This window comes from Castor canadensis, chromosome 1 (assembly GCF_047511655.1).
Source record: "Castor canadensis chromosome 1, mCasCan1.hap1v2, whole genome shotgun sequence".
In the NCBI taxonomy this organism is placed as follows: Eukaryota; Metazoa; Chordata; class Mammalia; order Rodentia; family Castoridae; genus Castor; species Castor canadensis.
The window spans coordinates 145587891-145612554 of record NC_133386.1 but is presented as its reverse complement, the minus strand read 5'-3'; the positions used below and the strand labels follow the sequence as shown (position 1 = coordinate 145612554).

The window sequence follows — 24664 nt, the reverse complement described above, 5'->3', positions numbered from 1 at the left end:
TGAAAGTGTTAAAGATGATGCTCCTGGTTTCTGGCTTGGGCACATGAGTGGATTTAATAAGACGGGAAAGACTAATTCAGGTTTAAGGAGTGGATGAAGACTGAAGTCCTGTGAGCTATCCAAATGGGGGGTGTGTAGTGCAAATAGAAGCCTGAAACTCAGTGACGCACAGTACTCCTAACCACTCCTTTGCATCCCTCTCACCTGGAGCTCCTGGAAATGTCTAGAAGTCCCTCTGCAACATGCATGTCTACTCTGCTTGATTACTATGGCACCGGTTGTTCCTTGAAGTTTCTACAGCTCCCTTTAAATGGACTTCACTGGTAGAAATGCTGGAGTGGGGGCTGCAGATATATCCCTGAGGTAGAGTGGGCTCCTAGCGTGCAAGAGACCCAGGGTTCCATCCCCAGTATCACACAATAATGTTGGTCGTGAGGCAGGAAAGGAGGCTATCCTATCACAGGGTTAGAGGTTGCTTGTGGAAATGGAAGGAGGGAAAGGAAAAGACAAAGCATCAATAATATCATAAAACAGAACATCTGTGAAAGCAGAGGATATAACGAATATATTGAAATCTGTTGAAAAAGGCGGGATGGGAGAATAATGGAAGGAACTGAACGGACCAAAGTAAAGTATACACACAGCGAAGATAGATAGAGAAATCCCTTTGAACATTGACTTAGAAATTTATAATGAATGAAAGTCAGGACTGTAAAATCGGTACAGTGTGTGTGGGTACTTGTGGGAAGGGGAGGGGGAGCAAAGCTTAAGGTGAGGGAATGTGGTTGATGGACTTCATATACCTATAGGAAATACAACAATGAAACCTCATGCAACTGCTTGAAGTGGGGTGCGGAGGGGGATCAAGGGGGAGAGATGCTGGGGGCGATCTAACCAATGTATAATATAAGCCTATTTGGAATTGTCACAATGAATCCCCCCTGTACAACGAATACATCCTAATTTTTAAAAATCCATGTACCAGGAGGCGGTCGAATGAAGATGGGAAGGGCACGAGAAATTTGAGGACTCTGACTCTGGCTGGGATGATTTTTAGCACGGGCTCCAGGGGCTCGGCAGCCGCGCCCACCCCGCCCGGCGTCAGCAAGGCTTGCGGAAACTCCACGCCCCTGAGCACTGGGTTTCCCCGGTGGTTCCGGAAGAGCGCGGATCCCTGGGCTCCGGCGGAGGGTCCGCCTGCAAGGCAGCTAGGGCTGCTGGGGCGCGGAGGGGCGGGAGCCAGAGGTCAGTGCGTTGTTTCGGGGTTGTTTTTGCGCCTCCTGGCGCGGCGAGAAAAGCTCTGCGCCCAGCTGACGTGCGCCCCAGGGGACCGGCGCGGGCTGAGCACGCGGGGCGGGACCGCAGCGCGTCTGAGCGCCAGATCCCAGCGCCGCCCGGACAGAGGCCAGGGCGAGAGCTCCTGCGCTCCGCGCACCCCGGGGCCCCAGCTCGCCGGGCACCGCGGGGACGCAGCAGTGGCTCCGGCTGGGTCTCTGGGAACCCGACGCACAGAGACAAAAGGTCGGAGAGATGCAGCAGGAGCTGGGGAGCCGGCAAAGTGAAAACGAAAGCCACGCGCCGGGCAGCTGACCGGGTGCAGGCGCCGCGCAGCCCTCCCGACGCCGGCGGTACCCGGGCTGCCCTAGTGGGCCTGCCTGGCCGAAGCTGAGTCTCAGGAGCCATGGCCATCGCCCACCTGGCTACGGAGTACGTGTTCTCGGACTTCTTGCTTAAGGAGCCCACCAAGCCCAAGTTCAAGGGGCTACGGCTGGAGCTGGCGGTGGACAAGATGGTCACATGCATCGCGGTGGGGCTGCCTCTGCTGCTCATCTCGCTGGCCTTCGCGCAGGAGATCTCCATTGGTAAGAGTCGGGGGGCGGCACAGCGGCCAGCGCTGGGCTGCGTTATCTAGGGCTGTCGGTCTGGTGAGATGTGATTTTATTGTATTTCATCCTGAATTTTGGAATGCCCCGGTAGTGCTCCCAACAGTGGGCGTGCAGATTGGGAAGAATGGGCCCAGTTGCATCATTTGTATCCCGTTGACTCTGCTCATATCCTACTCCACAGTTCTTTTGTTCCCTTTGTCCACCTATCGAACTGTGGATTAGTGTTCTTGACCCATCCTTTTCTCTGGTGCCTTGCCACCATTTGCCAAGTTGTCTCCCTTCTCTCCACCCCTTTCCCCCAATATTTGTTCGGTCACCTAAAATTTTGTACCGGAAAAGTTCCTGAGTGGCTGAAGAGTATATGAAGACGAGTGCTCCATGAAAAGTGTGTTTTCCTTTCATATCTTAGATTTAATTGATATTTACTTTAGTCCTGTGGTGTTGTAAATAATGGGAAATGACACACTTGGGCAGGTTTCAGATCCTCCATGTGAACAGTCCTCTTATGAAAGAGAAATAAGTTTCCTTTATGTAAATTCTCAGTTCATTTTAACTGTTCTGTGAGATTTAAAAGTCTGGTTATTTGGGCAGGATCTCCTCCTGGCAAGTGGCTCGACAATTGTTTTGACTTTCAGCACAGGAGAGGGTGTAGGAATCACCTGAAGATTGTGTGGGAGGGCGAAAGGGAGGGGGTGGACCATGGGGAAGCTTATGGCAGAGGGTGGGTGGGTTTGGTTAAGCACAGATGAGACCATTGCCAAGATTTAGAGATGACAGAAAATGTTGCATGTCTTTGGAAGGGAAGACACAGAGAGTGTCCTAGCCAAGGCAGTAGGATTAATCGGGTTTCTGGGATCAGAGCAAATGTGAACCTGTTTCAGATTACAGCAGTAGTGGCAAGTTATTGAACAGAGGACAAACCAGTTGACAACAACACTTAATAAATAGTCTGATGGTGGCATACAGGGTCTGGATGTGAAGGAGGGGAGAGAGTGGACCTAAGAAGCTGGGTGCTACGAGGTGGGGCATTAGTTGAAGTCTTGTGGATGGATGGTACAAAATGTAGAAGGCAAAGGAATGGGCATTTCTGAGAGAGCAAGGGGTAATGAGAAGAATTTCGGTACCTAGATTTTAATAGGCTGTGAAGGGGAGAGACTGGTTGAACTTGTTAAAAAGGTTGTAGGCCTAGATGAATAGAGACTGGACATGTTGATGGGAATAGCAAAATTGAGAGACAGATTTGGTTAGGAAAGGGTCATGATGAGTTTGGCAGGAAGTTGTCAAATTCATTGTGGAAAGTGAGTTTTCAGTTTCCTTGGGCAGACATGGTCATGAGGTTTCCCTTTTGTCTTCTAGTTGATAGGAATTGTGTCTTTAAGCTGAGAGGAAAACCAAGACATGTGGATCTTGGAGATAATCTCCCCCTTCAGTATGATCTGTGTGCAGAGCCAAGTGCCAGGCACTGAGGATCTAGGAATACCTGAGGCATGGTCCCTGACCTGGAGAAGCAAATGTTGGGCACCAGGTGGGGGCAGAGAGCCAGGAGGGAAGAACTGATCACTGTCCATGACCAAAGCCTACCTTTAGTCTGCCTACTAGAGTGACTCCTAATCCACCTGCACCAGTAGTAGTGCCTTAGATAGGTCCACATTGATGGGTTGTCCGTGAGGCATTTTTGGGTGTGAAAGGATTTTGAGTCAAGGTCCTCCTCCTACCCTGTGGGAGTTTATCACCCAGCTGGGCACTAGCAGGAACCTGCTAGCAGATAGCAGCATTCATCAGTGTGTGATTCAGTGACAAAGCAGGTGCCAATCTCTGACCATCAGGATAGTGAAGGTTGGCAGACCCTTGGGTGAAGCACTGTCAAGCAGATGCCCATGTCTTCTGAAGTGCTTCCGGAGTTCCAAGGCAGAGGTCAGGCATGTGGAGTGAAGCCACCAGGACCAGGGAGACCTATCAGTTTGAGTGTACATTTAGATAAAACCAGAAGAAGGGCTTTAGAGAGGAGAGAAGTACATATATTAATACATGGAGGTGGTACAGTGGGATGATGTCATCTAACATTTAATTTTGTGCAATTTAGCTGTTTGTCCTCAGACAATAACAAAAGAAACTAAAGAAGAAAGTGAACCATAACAACAGCAAAGAGAAAGTAATTTAACTGGTGCAGGCACTTTGCCCTCAGTGAGCACAGGCCCAGGAGCTGACAGGGCCTGCCAACTGCAAACATAGCTTCATCCTCTGTCTCCTGATAACTACTCCTCCTCTTTCTGGTGTCTGGGACGCTCTCCTTGTTATAATTGACACATTGCATTATAGCCTGTCCATGTGGTTGCCTCACCTATGATATACTTAATCTTGTAGTGATCCCTAGGAGCTGGAGTCTTGTATGGCATCTTGAAGCCTTTCTATAAACATTTGTTGAGTGAACCAAAGGTGAGAGCTTTTGGCATCATGAGATGTTTCTTGAGCTAGTATGATAATGCTGTTCCTTGCCAGTGGAGCATCAGACACTTGTAAGATATAGAATCTGTTCCTCGGGAGCATGACCAAGCAGAGAAGCTGGACACGCTGTTATCCTAATAGAAGATTCATAGAATCTGGGCAGTGTCAGAGGTGTGTACTAAACCTGATACAATGAGTTTCTTCTGACTGACAGGAATGGTGAGCAGGGAAAAGTTTGAGTTGAGCTCTGAGACAGGATTCCAAGAGTATGGACCAGTATGAGCTGAAGCAGAGAGTATGAGATGCACCTGGCTGCCAGAGCTGGGAGTCAAAGTGAGTATGGAAGAGGTTGCAGGAGCTCCCGTGGTTTTCCTGTTTGCATTGGGGTATATGTATAAAATTAGAAGTGAGGAAATCACTGTTAATCACACGTGTTAGTTTTCCTTTTTTTCTGCTTGTGTTGATAAACTAGTGTATATAAAAGTTAACTGATTTTGATTAACATTACCGTGGTGGCTTTGGCCCCTTCACCTCTGCAACAGCTCACATAGGCCCATAGTGATGGGTACTGTTAGCCTAGGCAAGTGAAGATTGCGGTGGAGGGCTGGAGGCATGGCTCAAGTAAGTAGAGCCCCTGCCTACCAAGTGCAAGGCTCTGAATTCCGTTCCCAGCACCATAAGAAAAAAAGATTGTGGTGGGGTGAAAGAGCAGAAGGGATCCTGCCTTACTCACCAGATCTTGCTGCCTTTGGTTTGTAGGTCATCACAGAAGTACAGGAATGATGTGGTCCTGAGGTGCAGAGCAGAGTTGGTGCCATGGCCAAGGTGGAGGGTAACTCCGGGAGCTTTTGCAGCAGCCTGGGCTGCAGCTGCTCATGGGTCCTGATGGGCCCTGTATGGTGAGAGTAATAGGCAGAAATGTTCCTAAGGGAGCAGCTAGGAGATTCTTCCTCTGAGTTGTGTCTGGCATTTTGAAGACTTGGATAGTGAGCTACTAACTGTCGGATTGCATTTATTTAAGAGCTTAAATACACATCTGTTCTTGTTAGGCCTGATGCTTCTACTCAGCCGATCCAAAATTCTGGGGACCTGACTCCTCTGTAGGGTAAGAGTCAGTTGTGTATGTGTGTCCCATTATACATAAATGGCACACTGCAGAACACAGTTGGAATTTAATTTAATTGTGACTCAGAACTAGAAAGACTATGCAATGGGGGACAGAGAAGGGGGAGTCAGCACTGACTGTTTTCCAGCCCTCATTTTTCCCTCCTCTCACCTTATGAGATAAGAATCTTCATGCAGCTCAGTAGAACTTTAGTGAGGGAGGTGTGTCTCCTGAGTCCTCCCTGGGAGAGTGGCTAGCCTGAGGGAAAGAGGGGGTCTTTCAAGTAAGGGTCCCAGTTGCTCGAAAGTTCTCCCTCCCCGCAGTGCCATTTAGTGAAAACAGTGCTGTCCTGTAGTAAGACCCTCATAGACTACCTCTGATAAAGGTTGAAGAGGATGCATGGCATTATGGGAGGGAGCTAAATTGTTCCACTGAATTTATAAGCGTAAATTATATGACAAGTACCTGTAATTCTCATTTTATAGTATTTTTGTGATAAGGAGGGATCAGTTTTCACAATGCTGAAGAGTTGCACTGCAGATGGAGGGGTGTTATTCTGTGTGGCTCACACATCATACATCTGTCACTATTGTGGAGGCTGCAGAAGGCGGAGTTCTGTGTCACAGAAGGCCCCTTATTCTAGCACATCTTCTTAAATGCCTCAAAGGGTACAGCTATGGCAGAATGGCTCAAGTAGATTGCCTGCCTAGCAACCATGAGGCCCAGTGTTCAAGCCCCAGTACCACCAAAAAAAGAAAAAGATAAATAAAAAAAAAAAGGTGCAGCTCATTTCACTGAGAGAGAGAGACAGAGGTTACAGAGGTTGAGGAAATAACTGGGAGACAACTTATTGTAGAATACAAGCAGGATTGCTCTACATGACCTTCTAGGATTATTTATTGAAACTTTTGAAGAAATGAGTTCCCTAAGTGTGTTGAGCTCATGCGTGTGCTGAAGCCCTAACCCCAGTGGGATAGTTGGAGGTGGAGTCTTCAGAAGGTAATTGGCGTTAGATGAGGTTATGAGGGTGAGGTCTCCATGTACGAGAAGCCCATGAGAACTTGACAGAAGCGCAGTTACGCCTAATAATCAGCAGGCTGAGTTTGGCATGGCCCCAGCTGCAGAAGCGGGCCAGGGCAAAATGCAAAACAGCTGTTTTTCCTCAGATGTTTACCTTCAGAGGAAGAGAATAAGGGATCCCAGGTTTCTCCTGTTACTGTGTCATGCCCCTCCCTGAGAACCGTTGCTCCACTTCCTTGTTTCCCACTGTCTATAAAAGACTTGCTGAAGAAGGATGGGTTGTCTGGTTGGCTGCTGGCTGCTTGCGGGGGCGGCTGCTGTTGTGTGTCCGCCAGTCTAAAGACTGAGAATTTAGGAGTTATGCTAGAGATTAGTGAAACATGGGACAGTGCAAGTCTGAGGACTGAGACTTTAAAGAACAGAAAAGAAGAAAGGCTTTAAAGAATAGAAAGGAAGTAAGGTTTTAAAGAAGAGAAAAGAAATAAGGTTTTAAAGAATAGAGAAAAGAAGCAAAGTAAAAGAGGTAAAAAAGAAGTAATGAGGCTGTTGTGTGTCTCCATCCGAGCACCCGGCACCCCTGGCCCCAACTTTGTACATGTTTGTCTTCTATCCTTTGTTCTTTCTGCATCTCCAGTTGCCCCCAGTTAGATTTCTAGGACAAGCTCGTGTGGGTTGCAAGAATAAACCTTTATAAGAAGAGGAAGAGAGCCATCTCTCCACAAGCATGGCTGTCAGGAAAGGCATGTGAGTGTACATCAAGAGAGTGGCTGGTCAGATTCCTGACCAGACACCAGATCTGCTGACACTGTGACCTGGGACTTCTCAGACTCCAGAACTGTGAGAAAATAATAGATGTGTGATATTTAAGCCACCCAGCCTATGGTATGTTGTTATTGCAGTCCATAGAGACTAAGACAAAACTTTTGACTCTGAGTGGGAGTCATGTTCTTGGAGTCTTTTGACAGACATGGTCCATGATGCCCTAGACTTAAGGTTGTGTCAGGCCCAGTGTACTGCCTTAGGACTTCTTTAATTTTGGGTACCATAACCTCTGGGTACCTTGGGGAGAAAAGTACCCTAGGCTCCTGTGAGGATGTTTCTTGGCCTGAACCCAGGCTGGCTGGACCAAATGAGCAATGAAGGCAGCCTGTAGACCCCAGAGGAAAGGATGTGTGGTCAGCCAGGGATCCTTGTTCCCCTGCCACCCTTTCCCACTGTCCTCCCAGTGGACAGCCTCATTTCTGGACAGGGAGGGATGTGTTTCTTCATGTTAACTCTGCCCTGTGCTATCATTACAGGGCACGCATTGGGCCAGCCCCAGTGAGGCAAAGGCAGCTCTGCCTCTATCTTAATTTCCCTGTGTTTCCCGTAACTGAGGCTGGAGCTGGCAGCCCGGGGGTTGATGTCATCTGCTTTATTGTGACTGGATTTAGGCAGTTATTGCGAATATCCTCAGGCTAGTTTTTAGTGTGTGCCAGCTGGCAAAGCTGGTTGATTCTTTTAAGGGGCATCTGTCACAGTATTTAGGATCTCATTGCATAGGTCTTATAAGAGCACATCCTCAAACCAAAAAACCAAGTGAAGGACATCTACAGTCCAGAGAGGCTCCTGTTGGGTAGACATTTTATCTTGTGAATGTTTTTGTCTTATTTTTAGTTCACAAGCAGAACCTACAAGTATTCTCATGGTAAAGGACGCATGCCATATGCCAGAGGTAACCACAGTGGACACTTTGTACATCCTTACCACCCCCTTTCTTGGAATCAATACAGTATACAATGCTACATTGTATACTATGTTGTATTCTGTATTTGTGTACCATATTTTATTTTTTAAACAAAGTGCATCATGCTATAGTAGTTTGCTTTTTCTCACTTACTGTCTTTTGGAGAGCTTTCCATGTCAATATAGAGGTATCGCCTCACTGTTATAAAATGGGCAGATTAGCATCCTGCAGTGTGGTATATTCTTACTAGAATTTATCTAAGCAGTTTGCTACTGATGGACACTTAGGTTCATTCAGTATTTGTACTCTTACAGATGAAGCTTGTTTATACATAAATCTTTGCAAATGCTTCTCTCCTCCCAACACTGAAAGAAAAGGACATGAGAACAGTAGTGGTTTCCAGAAAGATGAAGTCATTTGTCAGGATGGTTTTACATTCCTGAGTTACTAGTTCAAGTAAGTAGCACCATCTAGCTCTGACTCCCTTTACATGCAGCTGTCAGAGGTTCGGAAGGGGCATATTGATGTGTTCCTGGTTTTAAGGAAGAAATGACCCATTTCAGGGGTCAAATTGCGACTTTGAGTTGGACTTCCCGATAACATGTTTTACTACACCCTGTAAGTTTCCCTTCTAACACTTTATGCTAGTTGCAGTTAGGTAGTTATTTGTTGAATTCTGTCTTCCCCTCTAGACTGTACCATATGTTCTTAAAATTTGATACAAAGTAGGTATTCAAGTAAAGTGTGGGCAAATAAACAATGAGCAGGAATGTCAATAGGATTTTAGCATTTTTTGGATACTGACTGTTATTATGTTGTCTCTAAGAAGAATTTTATATCCCTTGAAAAATTAAAATTAAAAAAAATTCCATCAAAAATTATTTGAAAGTTCTGTGTAGTATTATTGGAGCCAACTTAGAATAACAATAAGAGCAAGAAATATGAAATGACAAATAATAAACATTTCATAATGATAATAGCAATTTAAAAATATGCTACAACCATTGAAAAAAATATCTACAATACCAGATTTCAGATACCTTTGAATTTTATTTATGGTATGACTTGATGAAAAATGCTTTTGGTTTAAATTCTGCACATTTTAATTTTTTAAAATTCCATTATAATTAGACTGACATAGGCCATCCTTAGAGCAGGTTTATTTTTAATTATCCATTTATTTTTCCAATATAATTAATAATTTTACTTGCACACTTACCATTTCAGCCTGTTTTGTTCTTTCAATGGAATGTCAAGACTGTTGGGGAATTCAACCCATATCCACTGATATATTATGATTTTGTTATTATATAGCCAACCCCTAGGGAAATGAGCTTATTTTAGGGGTATTTGTATTGTTCTGTATGTAGCTCTATTCTCATAAAAATACTTGGCCGTTCTGATAATATTTGAAAGGCTATTCAGTAATAGGAAGCAGGGTCCTTACTGGGAACTTGTCAGGTTATCTCAACAACTGGACTTTTTTCTTTTTGATAGTTACGAGGAATACTCATTTCTACATTTGGGGGCATCATTAAAGTTACCCACTTTTCATATTTTGTCACAGCTGTTGTTTCTGTCTGTGATTTTATGATGTAACAAATTTTGGATGGGTCAAATAAAGTGAATCTTTGAGAAAAATTACAGCTTCCAGATAGGTATAGCAGCTGGCGAGTGTTCTCAGGTAAAGCGGGAGCAGGTTGTCCATGGACTTGGTGTGTCAGCTGGCAGGGTAGTCTTGTTTCAGGGTACAATTTGACTGTCCAGAGGGGTTTGCAGTGTCAGCCCCAGTAGGCACGTCCCACCATCACACTATGACACTGCTGCTGTGGCAGTGGAGGGAATTTTCCAGGTTAATTTTAATTTGCCAAATACCATATGCCTGTGTGTGTGTGTGTCTCTGTGTGTGTGTGTGTGTGTGTATGTGTGTGTGTGTAACCAACCATTCTATTGTTTAGTGTATATTCTTTGACACTTCTCTTTGTTTCTATGGAAAAAGCGTTATTAGCATTTTAACATAATATTTAAATAGAATATTTTGTAATCTGCTCCTTTATCTTTAGTGTGTCTTGGAAATGTTTCATGTGAGTGCATGTAGCGCTCCCTCATTCTTTTTAAAAAGGGTGTAACTTTCCATAGTGTGATTATATTTCAGCTTATGTAATTGTTCTGTTATGACACAGAAGTTCATACCACTTTTTTCTGTTACAAGCAGTGGTTCAGTGAACATCCTTATCTGTGCTTCTTTGTATAAAATATATTTCTCTAGAGCAGGGGTTCTCAAACTTTTTGGTCTCAGTCCTGTTACACTCTTCAGATTTCTTGAGAATGCTGTAAAAGCTTTTGTTTGTGATTTATATCTATTGCTACTATATAGAAAAGCCCATTGCATATTAACATATGTAATGTGTATTTTTATGAAAAGTGACTTCAGAAACTTGAATGGTATTTTTGCATATCTTCTTAATAGAAGACCTGGATTCTCCTATTTGCTTCTCATTCATTATTCTGTAATGTCCCACATCAGTAGCCTCTGGAAAACTCACTTTGTACATTCACAAGAAAATGAGAATAGAAAGGGAAGTAAAAATATGATGTTATTATAAATTAACATCACAGAACTTCTTCTGCAAAAGGGTCTCGGATTCTGAGGTTGCCAGGCTACACTTTGAGAACTATTGCTTTGGAATCCAATTTCATGGTGGAGTTAAAAGTCCAAGGGTCAAAAGGTGTGTTTGGAGACCCCTTAGAACTTAGATACCTTCAGTTTTTTAATTTGCTATTCTTAAGGTTGAAGTAGCATTTTATGGTATTGGTTTGCAGTTGCCTGTTTGCAGTGTTATTTCACAAGACATATTTCTAGGCTCTACCTGCCACTCTTGGCAGTGTCTGGAGACTGTACCTTTCCTTCTGGCCATTTACCATTTGGCCTGGGGTTTTGGATTTTGGAGAGGCAGACAGGTCTCAACTTGCTATCTTTTGCTTATGAAATCCTTCCCCACCTCTCCAAAATCCATCTTAACTCTGTTTAACTTTTTTTGTTTTTAAAGCGAAAAGGTTTCCTGTTTAGTCAACTGATAAAACTATAAACATGGTTTGCCAGTACATGTGAAAATGTCTTTTTTTAAAAATCTTTTAAGAGTTAACATCTGCTTCTCATTTGAAGCCCTAGAATAAGGGTTCCTGAAAAAAGGCTCAGCTGTGCCTTTGGCTGGGGAACTTAATTCTCCTCTCAGATAGCACCAGGTTGTTTATTTGCAAAACAGCAGTGCACTGTCTGTTTAAATGAAATAATACATAGACAGAAGTCTGACACATGGTTGGTGTTCAATAAATGTTGGCTGAACTGAACTGAGGGTAAATTAAGCTTTTACACTCTAAAGGTACTTTACTAAATTGTGAGCCCCCAGCAGATCTGAGACAGGCTTATGCTCCTCTCCAGCTTCCATGCAGATTTAGGGCCACTCAAGGGTTCTGGAGGCTTGTTGAGTGAATCTGGGTGATGGTGACTGATTTGCCACCCTTCCTAACCCTAGTGTCCCTGGAGGGAAGAGAGCCCAGGGGCTGGTGCTTATAGCCTTCTTCTTACTAAGGCTTCATTCCTCTTCTAAAAACACTCTTAAGCCTTTGTGGTTTTGTTTTGTTTTACTTGTCCACATTCAAGCAAATAATGGAACGGCAATGATGCCTTTTTAAGAACTGAAGGAGCACTCTTAGGGTATTTCTTTTTTATTATAATTTTTATTAGGATATATACATTAAACAGGGAGTGATTTGTAGTGATAATGCTGATTAGTCTTACAGTGTACATTATTTACATTGCCCACATCGTCTCCCTCTCAGCGCCCTCCCCACGTATTTATTTCTTAATGGCAAGGAACAACAGCAGTGTGACTCATGTGTGACCAGAAGGCATCTCCCTGGGATCAGTCCCACTCTGTAATATGAAGACACTAGGCTAAAATGAGTTGTTGGATGACTGCCGTGCCCTTCCAGCCCAGGAGCTGTGGCTCATGCCTGCCTTACAGTAATTCTCTTTCTCATCTCTTCTCCCGTTCACTCCTGTTCTCATTCGTTGGTGCTGTGTTCACGTGGATCATCGTACTGCACAGTCAGACCTGCCAGTAAAGAAGCGGACAAGAGCCCAGGGGCTTGTCACTTTGTGGTGACTTTCTTCAGAATTCTGGCTGTGTCAGTGCCTTTCAACAAGTACTGTGGTGAGGAAGCCTCACCCAGGATGCCCAGGAAGACAGCCTTCAGCCGAATGGCACATGAGTGTGTAAGAAGCCTCTTCAGAAGAAATGGGTATGCTTTAATTTTTTTTTTTGGAGGAACTGAAAGAAAATTAGTGTCATTGGACCTATTGAGCAGAGAGTGAATGGTGTAAAGAGGTTGGAAGATGAGCAGGGGTTTGATGATGGGACCTGGATTTTAGAGTTTATCCAAAGTATATTCAGAAGATTTTCATGCTATGAGCATGAGCCAGGTGTGGTGGCATACATCTGTAATCCCAGCGACTTGTGAGGCAGAGGAAGGAGGATTGTGAGTTTGAGGCTCGCCTAGGCAAATTAGTGACATCCTTTCTCAAAAAGCAAATTATAAACAAAAGGGCTGGGAGTGTGGCTTAAGTGGTCTAAGCATTTGCTTAGCTTGCAGGAGACTCTGGGTTCAGTTCCCAGCACTGAAATAAAGAAATAAAGAAACGAAATGAATCTTACTTCCAATACTTGGTGGAGAATGGGCCATTATTGAGAGACTAGTTAGGGCCACCATAGCAATTTCATGCTTACCAGCTTGTGTGTACTTTGAGGAACAGCTGTGTCACCTCTATCTTAGAATTGGCATGGTATATTGTATGGAGCAAATGTTTCATGGAAGTTTTTCAGGAGCTGTTGCTGGCGAGTGCTGTAGGCATGTCTAGTGCCTCTCTGTTGTCCTGAGAATGCTGGAGTTGATGTGGGAAAGACCCAAGCTGGTCCTACTCAGCAAGTGTGTTTTGGGCTTTGAAGCTCTGCCAGTACAGTGAATCATAAGTAAGGCTGTGGCTGGCAGCGTTGAGCTGGGCCGGGTGTGCTTGTGGTCCTGGACCCATGTAGTCTCCAGTAGTTTACTCTTGTTCCCTGGCAGAGCAGGAAGCCCTGTCTGCTGAGAGCCTGTGAGCTGGCAGTCCTGGAGGGTCTGGTCAGAGTCCTGGAGGGGAACAGCTGAGGAGAGGGTGTCCTGAGAGGAAATTGTGTGGTGCCTCTGCATTTAGGCTGTCCCTCCTAATGCTGTCCCTTGTCCTTAGGACCAATATTAACAGCCTCTGTATTTTGTGTGTGAGATCCATTAGGCATGATATTTTTCACAGCAGCAATCTTTCATTTATATTTTTACATTTTGAAAGACCGTGTGGAATACACAGTGGTTAAGATGTGAGTTTTGGAGCCAGATTGCCTGGGGTCTGATCCTGGCACACCACACATTCAGCACCAGGCCTTGGAAAAGCTATGTGATTTCTGTGTGCCCTAGCTTCCTCATCAGTATGTGGGATCATAGTAGAATCTATCTCACAGGGTGGTGAGAACTCAGTGAATTAAACAGGTAAAGCACCGGAGCAGTCTCTGGAAGGTAGAAAGCACTCAGGGCAGGTTAACTGCAAACATGTCCCTAATCCTGTTTTGACCTTTTACAGAGGAACAGTTGCCAGCAGACAGGGGTCAGGTTATTTGCCCAGAGGCACACAGTGTGAGCTGTAGTGCTGTTTGGTTCTATTTGCCTTTTGCTGTGTGTATGAGGGATGGTGGATTGAGTGGAGCATGCTTGCACCCTGCTCAGAGGCTGCTGACGTGCACCAGGTCTCCAGCTCTGTTGCGTGGGATCACTCCCTGCTCCTTGGATTCTTGCTGGGAAGGGCACCTGCACTGTAAGAGTTGCAGCCAGTCTCACCTGGGCTCAACAGTGAAGCCCAGATGATGACATCAGGAGCGTGAGTGCGTGGACTACAGCACTGGAGATGCTAAAGCAGTAATGTGCTCCCACTCCACCCTGCTGAGCCCTCTTGCCACTGCTCACAGAGTCAAGGCTGGAGCCCAGCATGCCCTCGCTTTGATCCCCAGCTGGGCTCTGTGTTCCAGGCATCGCAGTCTGTTCCTTGTCCTAAACAGGCTATCAGCTTTAAATACTCAAAGTGTTAACAGTGCTGGTTCACTCTGTGATCAGAAGAATTTCAGATTCTTTGTCCCACATGGAAGAATCCATGGCAGGACACGTGGCTGTAAAGGGAGTTTATTAAAAGGGATGGAATTTACAAAAGGGAGCTTGGTGCGGGAGGGGGGCGGAAAGGTAGAATCTGCTGTCAGAGAGAGAGTGCTTCTCTTTCTCAGTTACTTTAAAAGTGATTCTCATCAATGAGCGGGGAGGGGCATGGGTGGTACCCGGCCAGGTGACCACTGTGCCTGAGCCAAAGCATGGTTGATCTAAGATGTAAAATTTTTCTTATGAGTCCCAAACTTTCCCTAATTTTAGCCTGCCTCAAAGGTACTTACTTAGGTATGCTGTTTCTGCAGCCAGGTTTCTATCCTCTCCTCCCTTTGAGTGTGTGTATCTGCTGTGGTTCACTATTTTCTACTCTTATGTGATATTTTTGTCTGTTATCATTAGTAGTTTATGTTTGTATTTGTGTCCTCCTCAACTGGACTGTAAACCCCTGTGGGGGGTGGGCAGGGGCCATGCCCTGTTTTCTTTGAATCCCTGCGTCACACACAGTAACATGTCCATAGTTGGTGCCCAGTGGTTGCTTCTGGAGATAAGCTCAGTACTTGATATCTGAGTGCCTTCAGGACACCCTTGCTCTATTGCCTCATCTACGAATGGGAAGAATGGAGCCCTTAGAAGCACAGGAGTCCTTGGTATCTGGTGTGCTGTTGTCACAAAGGCTGTGAAGTAGTACATACTGTGCTCTGATGAAAAGCTTTAAAGTCCCTTTTCTTTAGTGAGGTTCCTTTAAGAAAGAGCTTTTGCCACTTGATCATCTGCATCTGTCATGTGATGGTCTGTTTAGACTGTCCTTGCTTCACGAAGAAGTCTCATGACTGATTGTCTACATAATGGTGACAGTTCTTGTGAGCTCTTTTCATTTTGTCAGAGTCACTACTCTTTGACTCAGTACAGAGGTAGATGTTCAAGGCCTTCCACGAGAAGGGGTTTCTTTGTTTCCGGAACTACAATAGCTAGCTTTTAAGAGATGTCTTCAGGAAGAGGTGATGGGAAAGGACTCAGTGATGTTGAATGTGGTTTCAGACTCATGACCTTTTAAAATCTTAGTTCCAAGTTTTTCAAGGCCCTCTTTTTGTGATGTATTTGTTCTGGAGGTTTAGAAAATGAAAGAGATATGAAAGCAGTAAGTAAATGGGCAATTAAAATAATAGTAAGTGCACAGAAGAAAATAGTACAGGATTTGACAAAGGAATCCTACATCCTTGTACCTCAGTGCCTGACATAGAAATGAAAAGCTTGGCTACCATTTATTGACTTTTTACTGGGTGCTGTTACTGTGGCAGACACTTCCTTTAATGCTTATAGGAATTTTATGAGGTTTTACAAATGAAAAAATTAGGTTCAGAGAGGTTAAGTAACTTACTAAGAATAAAAAGAAACCCAATGTTTATCGAGTATAATGGGATCTTTTTTAAAGCAACATTCAGGAATAAGGGTCTAGTGCCTCTATTTGTAGACTTACTTAATTTCCCTGATTTCCATATTGTTTCACACAAGTTAGTCTGTGTCAGTGAAGACCAGCTGAACAATAGTTTGTTCTGACACTTGTACTTAAGGGCATTTATCAAAATTATCCACTGGCCTTAACTTGTCCGTTCCTTTAACATTTTTCTTAAGTTGGCTCCTTTCCCAAAACCTCTTGTGTTTTTGCACCATCTGTTTCTCATGTTCACCTTGGGTTCCTACCCAGGTTCTCTCAATACCCTCTTACAGTGCAGCTCCCAAGACCAAACACATTTCCTCTGGTGGAAGTGTGACCAGACTGGGGTTGCTGCAAGGATTTATTTTCTGTCTCTCACATGTCACATTCCTGTTGTGACATTTTTGATGATGGTTTTTTTGATCTGACCCTCCCTTCCATGTGTCCAGCCCCTGTCCCCACCAGCTGGGCTCCATGTCTGCAGTGCCCACCACCCAGCTGACTGTCTCTGTGACTCCACACAATGAACATTAGGTGCCTGGGAACAATCCACACACATGCCACCTCTTGGCTCTGTCGTTTTGGTGACCCTTTTTAATGAACTTGGGCTTGGAGCTCAGGTGCATGTTGCTGGAAGAATTGGTGCTTGTCCTTTCCTTGTGCCTCTTCAGCACTGGCCAGCCTCGTGCTCCACAGGGTCTAATCACCTCCACATCACCCAGCTCAGGTTTGCCTCTACTCTGTCTCCTCCCTGCCACTGGTCACTGTGTTGGGGGAAGAGGATAGCTATACACTTGGACTTGAATCATAGCTTGGTCAAGTGTCAGTTGACTCATTTTACCTTTTTGAGTCTCTATTTCCTCTTCTGTAAAATGGGGAAAATGTTAACTGCTGAGGTTTCTTTCATTGGATGGAATGGGAACATCAAATTTCTTTCTCGTAGTGGTCAGTAATTATGTCTCTTCTCTTCAGGGAGGTTATTCTGTGTTGGGATGGAGCTCATAGGTGATCAATACTTAGGGAAGTGATGTCAACATGGTATCTGGTTTTCTTACAGCATGTGAATGGTGTGTGCCACCAAATAAGAATAATGGATAAAGCAAGCTGAAAAGGAATAGGGTGTGTACATATGCAATATTTACACAGTCTCCGAGGTCTCCCCATAGAGCTCTTATCATCTCACAGTAGAAAAGGGGCACTTTTGCTATAGAGAGACCTGGCTGATGGCCTCTTAGCCAGGTGACCACTACAGGTGACATCATGAGCCATGGTAGAAATTGTCATCTGGTGCTTCTCAAAGTGGTGGCCCTTCTGTAAGATTCCTTCCATAATGCAGAACCTGGATCAGGGAGTGGAGCAACAGACAAACACAAAGCAAGGGGCATTGCACAAAATAGAGACCACATTCAGGGGCATGAATGATAGAGAAAGGCTGTGGACCGTTCATTCCAGGATCAGGTGACTGTGAGAACTAAATGTAGTGTGGTGCAGTATTGGATCCTGGTTGGAAGAAGTGCAAGTTGCTGTAAAGGACAGTTTGGGAAATCAAGATCCCTAGGCTGAAATCTGAAATTCAGAATGCTATGAAGTCTGAAGCTTTTTGAGTACCGACATGATGTTCAAAAAGTTCCAGATTTTGGAGCATTTCAGGTTTTCCGATTAGGGGTGCTAAACCAGTAAAGTCTATGCAGATATTCTGAAATCCAAAATACTTCGTGTCCCAAGCATTTCAAATAAGGAATATTCAACATGTATGGATAACAGATTACTCTGTGTGTGTGTGTGTGTGTGTGTAAGTGATTGCATTGAGTTCTTAGAAGATCATGGTTCTGAGAGTAAAGGGTGCAATTTCTGCATTTAATTCTCAAGTGGGCTAGCGTAAAAGAGAACATACATGCTATGCAGACATACTTAGAGGTTGTGTTGCTGATGACAGTGGTTGAATCTAAATGTTGAGATTATGGGATGTCATTGTAATATTGTAACTTTTCTGGAGGTCTGAAATTTTTTTAAAAGTGTTTAATTAAAAAAAAGAGGTAAATATAGCAAAATGTCAGTATCACTTTAAATATCCTGGGTACTTAAAGATAGTCAGTAGCTTTGAGTATTTGACGAAGAAGGATTCTTTGGGTAAATATCATTTGGTCTTACTATGTGGAGCCAAAGGCAGTTTAAACAGATTCAGACTTGTTTCACCATTGCAAGGCTTGTTACTCTTCTGTGGGTCTTTCTTTTTTCTTTTTTGTGAGAATGGGGTTTGAACTTGGCTTCATACTTGCAAAGTAGACACTCTACTGCTTGAACCACATCTCCAGTCCATTTTGCCCAAAGCAAAATGGTCATTTTGGAGATGGAGTCTTGTGAACTATTTGTGTGGGCTGGCCTCAAACCTTGATACTCTGGATCTCAGCTTCCTAAGTAGCTAGGATTGCAGGCATGAACCACCAGTGCCTGGCTTCATGGTCACCTTTATATGATTATTTTCAGCGAACTTCAGAGTTTATAGTAAAATAGTTTTTAGATTTCTCTGGCAATCTTAGAAAGTAGATAGCACTACTTCCATTGCTTTATGGGTTGTTTTATGATTTCCCTCAGTCCCACTGTGTGTGTATAATTTACATTAAAGAGAATTAGAATAATTTTTTTCATAAACTGAAAACACTTTGTAGACTTAATACTATGTGGATACTAATGACTATCATAGATAAAATCATTATTATGCTCTCCGTCCTCCTTCTGTGCTTCCCAGAACAGTGATGCAATGCCAAGATTTATTTTTCTCTCCAAGAAACTCTTCTGGTTCATTTCTCCTTACTCCCCTATCTCTGACCTAGTTTTCTTCAGTAACCTGTACCTTTTGTCTTCTCTTTCTTGTGTTTGGAAGTGAAGATGGAGGGCTGAGTTGATATTCCAGCTCTGCCACCCACTAGCGCGAGATTTCTATGCCTCACTTTCCTCATCTTTAAAATGGGGTCAGAAGTGTACAGCAAGAACTAAGACCCTTCACCACTTTTCACTGCTTCCTGTGGTCTCCTCAGTGTGACATTAGTCCACCTAGAAGTGCTTCCATTTGAAAGTTCCTCCAGAGTTCTCCCACCTAGTTAACTACATCTATTTATGTTTTTATTTTTGTTTAACTCATGATTTTGTTGAGCTTCTGTACCTCCTGAAGAAGCCTGTTTCCTATGCTACCCACAACACTTCAAGGCTGAAAATGCATTCCCGCTCAGTGTCCTAGGAGGGAGGTGGGTGTGTGGTGGTTGTGGCTTTGCCTATACCTTGCAGCTCTAGGGATGCCCTCCTAACCTGCCCAGTGTCGGTAATGTATAGGAACTAAAATAAAGCTTATTGCAAGAGACTAAGAAAAAAGGTGTCTTGGCGGCGGGGGGGGGGGGGGGGGGGGGGCACAGCCCCTTCTGCTGCAGTTGGACAGGAACGGATATAGTCCTCATGCTTGGGTTGAGAAACCTGGACTGGCTTGTTGCTTTTCCTGCCCTGGGCCTGTTTCACCTCGGGCTGTGTTGCTTTCTGATTCTCTGCTATCTACTGCTTTAGAAGCCACTGGTACAGGCCTAGGCTGTAATAAGGACCACCTGGGCTGTCCATCAGACACAAAGTGTGGTTGTGCCCTGGGTTCCAGGCCCGGGTAACTGAAGGGTGATGGAAGACATCTGTGGTTTAGGTCACTTACTTAGCAGATGTGACGACCTCCACATGGCCCAGTCTTCTCTACATGGTCTTGTGGCTGATTTGGCCAGATGCATGTATGTAAAGCCCACAGTTTTCTCTGCACTTCAACCAATCAGGAGTATTCTTTGTTGTGCAGGGTATAAACCTGATGCTCATGTCTTGCCTTGTGTGCATTGTGAAAAGCAGTTGTGCCTTACTAAAGTTGTTTCTGAAAACTCTGGTGTGCTCACTGAGCCTGACACAGTGGTGTAAGTGTGTGGGAGTCTGGCTGGAGGGTTTCACTGGGCTCTGTTTTCTCAACTACCAAGTGGGACAATGGTGATACTTGGATGTTAATGGGGACCTTAGCTATTGTAGTACTTTGAAACTTTTAAAACATAAGACAGCTGTTATTTGTTTGGTACAGGCTGATGTGGGAACTTGAGAGAGACAAGGAGTGAGTCCTGCCTGCAGAGACTTCAGATGTTACTGGAGGAGGTAAGACACATGTGGGTGTTTACACAACATGGCTGAAGGTGATTTTCTGTGAGTCTTGGTGGCTTTAAAGTCCTGGGGAAGGTCAGTGGAGAGGATGCTTCACAGAGAAGATGATGTCTGAGCTTGGCTTTTTGGTGGCCTGTCGATATAACTGGTATACTGGGGCATTAACTTAATCAGGTACTGGAGAGTGAGCCCCCCCTGGCTGGGGGAGTAGCGCGAGGAAAGATGCAGGTCTAGAAACCTGTCAGACTTGGACAATTCACAGTAGTTGTTGAGTTTGATTTGTGCCCTAGGCCAGGGGATCTCAGAGCAATGTTGAGCCGAGGAAGTGTTAAAATCAGAAGAGAGTTTTAGGATGAATAATCTGTCAGCAGTTTAAATGCGTGGAATAAAGAGAGGCAGGAAAGTCTCTTTAATGGAAGACTAGTAGGAAAAGATTGAAACACAGAACCTGTTTACCTCCTAGTTACTGTTTTGAAGAGTAAATGAGACAAAGGATGTGGAAGTACATTTGGAAACATGAGTCAGGATGGTTCAGTACCCAAGCTTCCCAGCCCTTCAGCATTGGTTTAACCACGGTGTCAGGTGCCTGTAAGTCCGCCTCACTCTTACCAAGGTGGTGGTATAGGGCTGCACAGCCCAGCTTGTGCTGGTCCCCCCACATCCTGCTGCTCTGTGGCTCTCTTTATTCTTGCTTTTCACTCTTGATTTGGCTTCTGTCCTTGCGCCACCTGCCTCTGAGTCAAGAGACTAGGTTTCCATTCCTGTGCTAAGAATAGCCTATAGTAGAGCCTGATCTATTCTTTTCCTGGATTGTCCCTTCCAGGATCTCTCCCCTTCCTTGCTACTTGGAAGAATCACCTACTAAGACCACCTCATTTGGAAAAGCCCTAATAGGGAACTCTAGTCTGGTCTTGTCACAGTAACAGCCCCAGAGAATGGTGTTGAGAGACATGGGAGGATTACTGAACTACTCTGAGCTTCAGTTTCTTTCCTCCAGGGTAAAAGGAAGAGGCTCTCTCCCTATTTGACTGTGATGCTTAAATGAGGTGATGATTGAAAGGACTTGTTGGTGTCCAGTGAACATTGGTTGCCTGCAGTGTTTTCTTGACCTTCTATTTCATGTTAAGGAGCTCAATATGTTGTCAGTCTCTATTTGGACAAGTATTTGGACAGATGTTCCTAAGCAGGCTACTACTTACTAAGAAATGTATCAGAAGTCATCCATTTGTTGACCAGGGACCTCCCATCTGCCTGGTGTTTGGTTGTTGCTTGCATAAACCTTGGTAAGTGTTGGCACAGGAAGCATTCACAAAATCACATGGATGCAAGAGCATTGTAAAGTTAGCCCTGAGCCCTGTGCCATCCTGACTATGTGTTTATAAAATTCACATTTCAAGTTTAATGGGATAAGAGAGTCAGAAGGAAACTTAAACTATCTTAGTCACCCCCAACTCCCACTTATGCCACTGCTGGATGGCAAGGTGTGCCTATTATAGGACATTGTGTGGTGGCTTATGACTTTTCATGAGTGTCTCCTCCGCAAGGTCTTATTCAGAAGTCCTTTCTTGATGTCTGTGGGCACGAAAGCACTATTAAGAAACAAGGAGTACTCAGTGCCTTACCCATGTAACCTGGACCACAAAAAAATCTACATTCCTGAGAATATCCTCCCTCCCCACTTCCTTCTGTTGTTTGGGAAGGTGACCCTGTGAGGCCTTTTATGTGACAGGGTCTAGGAAAGTTCAGCAAGGTATCTTCTAATTATCCCTGTCTCCAGGCACACCCCAGTCTTTAAAGCAGTATCAGAGTCAGCTCATTACTTCACCTGGAAAAATGTAACAACTTACTGAGCAACTGGTGGGAACCAGGACCCATAGTAAGCGTGTCGCAACTGTTCCTTTTTTCTGTCATCACCACAAATCTATAATGTAGATGGTATCATTTCCATATTGGAGATCCAGGCTTTGGAAGGTAAGTGATTTACCAGCTATGAGTTACACAACTATGAGTGGTATAGTCAGGTTTAAATACAACTCATGTTAGAACCCAGGCACTTAGCTTTCCCCAGGCTGAGTGCGATGTAGGAGAGAGTTGCCTGTGGGGGTACCAATATGTAGTCCTTGTGCCTGTGACACACACACACACTCCTGTACACATTTGAGGGGGACAGGAGAGCCAGCTGGGCCAGGGGCTGTCAGGGGAGGCTCAGCACCACTCCCTATGCCTTCTGTGAGAAGGAGAACACAGCTGTACCCTAGGCTCCAAGGTCCTGTTGGCCAATTTCCTGACGTGGCCATGTAGACCAGGAGTGTGGAGAGTCTTCCAGATCTAAGTGTGTTCCATGTGGCAACAGTGTTTTCAGGATGATGCTGTCTTCAGTTTGATCTGGGTGAAGCCAAGTCCTACAGTCCCTTCTCTCCAACCCCCATCCTCCCCCCATCTCCTGTTAGAGATGCAGTTCTGAGTATTTGTTCCAAATGTTACCTGCTTGGGCTGCAGTTTCAGCTTATGTCTTTTTTTCCTTAGTGGATTTGGAAAATGGCTGATTTTTGCCCTCCAGAGATCTATTAGTAGTGTTCTAAGTGTTCTAAAAAGACTAATTTCCTACATTGACTCTGCTTGATCCCCACCCTTCTACTAGCCCTTCCCCTAAATTAGACCAGCTTTGTCCAAGTTTACTCAGACATTTGGGCTCCAGTTCTTGTTCTCCTTTTTTCCTTTGATGGTGGTTCATTTCTTTCGAGAGCTTTCCCTCCAGCTGAATCCCTGTACTGCCCAGTGCTGGCCAGGCATACCTCTCTAGTACTCAGTTTTAATGTGAACTTGGGTATGTGCTCTGAGGGCTGTCCTCACTGCTATCCCCACCTCCTGTCCTGGTGCTTCATGACTTAGGTAGATGGCACTTAAGATCAGGAGCAATGGTGAGAGAAGGGTGGGGTGAGAAGGGTCCAGGCATCTGTTTTTTCCATTCATTTGGAACAATCTGTTTTGCTTCTCAGGTACCCAAATAAGCTGTTTCTCCCCAAATTCTTTCTCCTGGCGTCAAGCTGCCTTCGTGGATTCTTACTGCTGGGCTGCTGTGCAGCAGAAGGCTTTCTTGCAGAGCGAGTCTGGAAACCTGCCACTGTGGCTGCACAAGGTAATGGTAGATACTTTCAGATCCATCCTGTTTGCTTTATAGACATGGAAGAGGAAGCCTGGAGAGGCTGTGCCCATCCACAGCCATACAGAGGTGTGTGGCCAACCAGGGCTCTTTCTTTGATCACAAAACCTCAAAAGGAACCTCAGAGCTGACTTGGTCTGGCACCTTCACATAGCAAATAGGGAAGTAGGTGCTCTTTGGATTTTAGCTCCACAGTGTCAGGCACCTTATGTGTCTTCAGCTTTGTGTCATTGACGCCTAGCAGAATGTCTGGCCCCTAGTAGGCTCTCAATCCGCTCAGAAAGAACAGAGCTGGGACTCAAGCACAGCTCCTTGCCCAGTGCCTTTTCCACCACACACGGGGTCTCTTAGTTGAGTTGGTTTGAGCTGCTGTGTTACTGGTGTATCTGGAAGCCTCGTGGTGACTCGTTGGAGGTGCTGACTACAGCAGAGTTTTGGACTGGATTCCTTTGCAAATACTGCACGGAAGCAGAGCTGCTATGTAAGACACATCAGGGTCTAGGTTATGTATCCTGCAGAGGACAGATCTAGGAGAGGACGGACAGTGGAGCGAACATACTTAGAAACTGGGTGGTCAGGAACTAGAGCTGTACTTAGCAAGTGTGTGCAGAACATTCTCTAAGTAGTGAAATGACTGCATTAGGTCTTCTCTGGGTACCTGACATTAGGACTCTGTTTTAGCCTATAATTAATCTCAACCACTGGTTTTTTTTTTTGTCCTTCATGAACACAAGTCAAACATTTGTATATCTTCTGGCATTCTGATCTGCTGAGGAGAGTACAGAATCTAAAAAACCAAAGGCTAAAGTTCATTTTGAGTCTCTCTTGCTTTGACCTGCTGTGGACTCTAGGCAGCACCCTTCTTTTTAGAGAGCAGTTTTGGCTGTCTGTGACTCAGGTCTGTTTTCTTCCATGTTTGTCTATTGCATGCAGTTTGGTATAGTCATGCCCTGCAGTGACTCCTGTCTTTATTTGTGTTAGGCTTTTCTCTTTGATTTTCAACCTTAGCATTGGGTGGGGGTCCTCATCAGCCTTGTGTCGCTTAGTAGCCAGGACAACACATCATAAGGATCTGTGGAACAAGTAGGCACAGTTCCAGAGTTTGAACAGCTTTGTAAATCTCAATGCATGCTATTGTGGGCTGGCAGAGTGGCTCAAGTGGTAGAGTACCTAGCAAGTGTGAGGCTCTGAGTTCAAACCCCAGTACAGCTCCCCCCCACTAAAAAGAAAGGATCTTAATACACACTGTAATTTAGGTCCATGTGTTACTTACAGAAATGTAAAGTTGTAACCAGTCACTGGACTGAGCATTGTAAAAGAATAGATAGCTGGATTACTTGATTTAAGAGTTGACGGGGATGTTAATGAGTGAGATTTTTTTGGAGTGAGAAGAAACTCAAAGATTTTTATACAAATGCCTTTTACATATAAGGGGAGCCCTCAGAAATCAGGCCCAAGAATCATAGGA

General features: G+C 44.7%; 1 pseudogene; it reads left to right on the top strand.

Annotated features, from left to right (window-relative positions):
• The first annotated feature begins 1154 nt into the window (after window positions 1-1154).
• LOC141410414 (pannexin-1-like) overlaps window positions 1155-24664 on the top strand; it is a 55034-nt pseudogene continuing 31524 nt past the window's right edge.